At 41.6% G+C, this 2,741-nt stretch overlaps 1 long non-coding RNA gene across 1 annotated transcript; it reads right to left on the bottom strand.

The window, feature by feature from the left end:
- Positions 1-527: 527 nt before the first annotated feature.
- LOC113075621 (uncharacterized) lies at positions 528-2,227 on the bottom strand. The gene is made up of 4 exons (XR_003280997.1): positions 2,034-2,227; positions 1,440-1,481; positions 758-839; positions 528-654 (listed from the first exon to the last, which is right to left on the bottom strand). It is a non-coding gene; the product is annotated as an uncharacterized LOC113075621 (long non-coding RNA).
- Between the last annotated feature and the right edge of the window lie 514 nt (positions 2,228-2,741).

The following is a 2,741-nucleotide window of genomic DNA, read 5'->3' as shown; positions in this document are numbered from 1 at the left end:
TATTTGCATAGATACACATAATAGTTGGAATTACTGCATGGTACTTCAAAGCATACCATGGTTTTAGCATAGTCATGGTATATTTTTACAATAACAGCGATGTTTTATTAAATAATAATAAAACTTAAATCATCACACCATTCACATATGTTTTTAAAGAACATAAACAAGACACTTGCAGTGTTGGATCGAATGCTAGAAGCTTTTTGAAAAGTTTGATTCTGCCCCGTTTCGCTCCCCTTGTTGTCATGACGATGAAAAGCGCGAAAGAACGCTTTCATGTGGCGCGCTCTGCGCCAGACCGACCTGCTGGAACGGCCTCGCGCCTCGTGCATGTGGAGTTATAAAATGATCTTAGGAAACGAAAACGAAGGGATAGACTAAAGAATATGAGGCATCTGCTCCAAAAACATTGAGTAAGGCAGTAACTGATGCAAGCCGGATGTAACGCTGACCCTCATAGAGCATGCATGTTTCTAGATTCAGTGCAATTATGTTTGCATGTATATTAAACAAGCAAATCACTGATATACAGAATAATAAAACGATCGAAAAAAGAAACAACTCACTGTTTTTGAATCCAGCTCGTGTCTGTTTTGGGCCAAAACTTTATCCACACCGGTCTGGTCTACATAGGTGACAAATCCAAACCCCCTGCGCAAAAACAGTGCATGCACAAACATTACGCATAAGAATTAAGTTACAAAACACACATACAAACAAGTCAGCAGTGGATGTGCGCGCGCCTCCCCCTCACCTCGACCGCTTTGTAACCGGATCCCGCATCACCATACACTCCTTCACCTCGCCGAATTTACAAAAGTATTCCTTCAGCCCTTCTGGAGAAAGAAAAACACAATGCATTTATTTCATAACAACAGTTTCGTGACGCAAATAACGTTTGATGTACCTTAAACCAAAAGTTTGCTGATATTAGTTCAGCAATGAGACTTACAATTTGCATCTCAACAAAAAGTGCTCATTATAAAGCTCTGGTGAGCATTCTTATTTTAATGCTCTAAACTAAGCTGAGTATTTGAATAACAACACAGTCATGCAACCAGAGATTTTCCACACTGCATGTTGCATTTATTCAGCCACATCAGTGCTTCCTAACTAGTGCCCTTGCTTTCACCTCAAATCAACACGAGCTCACTATATATATCGTCTGGAGCTTTCGTGGAAGTGTTGCAAGAGACGTTTTATGATAAAATATGCCGAGTATTGATCTATACATTTTCACCTATATGCAAAGAAAAGCTAAAGCATTAGGCTCTGTCGTTGAATACATGCTTTGATTTCTTGGTGCATTAACTATTTGCGTTCTGTCAAACCAAACAAACACAGAAAGAAGAAAAGCTCCTACGAGCTCAAAGCAGACCATGCCTGAGACTTTTTGTGGAAGTAGCACGCAGGACAGAAGATCACGCGTGTCTCACCTTGTGTCCGTCTGCCAGCTCAACCCGCCGATGAACATTTTGCTGAAAGGTGAAAAGGAAAGTCAGATCAGACACCTGAAAGTCTTCTGAAACGCTACCGATTACTGGTGCATGTGTAAATACAGTAACCAACAACCCAAAATCGTAATAAATTAAGCGGAAAAGTGTAATTCGGCCATGATGGATGGATGGGTGCCGTTATTTCCAATGAAAACGCAGAACTGATTCTTTCCTCTCCGTTAAAAAGTAACAAGTTCGATCATCACCGTTTGAAAAAGCAAAATGGAATGTAATAATATAATGTGTTGGAAACAATATAACAGTTCCAAATGTAACAGATGGAAAACAATGTAACAGCGCGCGTCCTGGTAAGAGGGAGAATGGAACAATGTAACAGTGAGGCAGGCTTCTGACTGTTACATTGTTTCCATTTTCGCTCTTTCGTAAAGGAACCCGCGCTTGTGTATTTTGTCTCCGGTGGTCTCTTTCCTCTTAGTCCCAGAACTCTCGGGTTTAAATTAATAGATGTATATATAGATCTCCCTCCCGTTCGCGAGGAAAAGTCAAGCGGAGCGCGGAGCAAGAAAGCTTTACCAGGGGTCGTGTGGGGAGTCCTGCGTGGAGGACGACAAGCTGCTCTGACTCCCTTCTGTGTCCATTCCCGTGTCCCTCTGTTGCCCGGACTGTGAGCCGAACGGGAGCCAGGACTCTCCAACTCAAGAGCGGGTGGCCCGAGGGGGTGGGGGAGGGAGGGCCCGTCTGGAGGAGGACGGGCCAAGCGTGAATTACGCACACACGGAGGCACCGCCTCTCGCTTGACTTTTCCCGGACTCTCGTAGTCTGCTCCGCCCCCTCTTTCTCCGAGGCCCCGCCCACTTTAATCTGCTGTTGTACAGTAAACGTAGACGAAACGTGGTCATTCTGAAGAAAAAGACAGACAGACACACAGACGATAGATAGATAGATAGATAGATAGATAGATAGATAGATAGATAGATAGATAGATAGATAGATAGATAGATAGATAGATAGATAAACAACACTATATATATATATATATATATATATATATATATATATATATATATATATATATATATATATATATATATAATAAAATAAAAGTAAACAGTGATACAGATGATATACAGATAGACAGACAAATACATATTAAGACTGTTGTGTCTATTATGTGTACTATCAACCAAGCCAAACCAGCCACGCAGCATCAGGCTGAGTTTGGTGATTGGTAGTCTGGATTTCAGAAGGCCTGAATTGGCACAAAGTCAAGACCAGCTGATT

This window comes from Carassius auratus, unplaced genomic scaffold (assembly GCF_003368295.1).
Source record: "Carassius auratus strain Wakin unplaced genomic scaffold, ASM336829v1 scaf_tig00017303, whole genome shotgun sequence".
Taxonomy (NCBI): Eukaryota; Metazoa; Chordata; class Actinopteri; order Cypriniformes; family Cyprinidae; genus Carassius; species Carassius auratus.
Note: the sequence above shows the minus strand (reverse complement) of the source record. Positions and strands in the feature narration are given on the sequence as shown.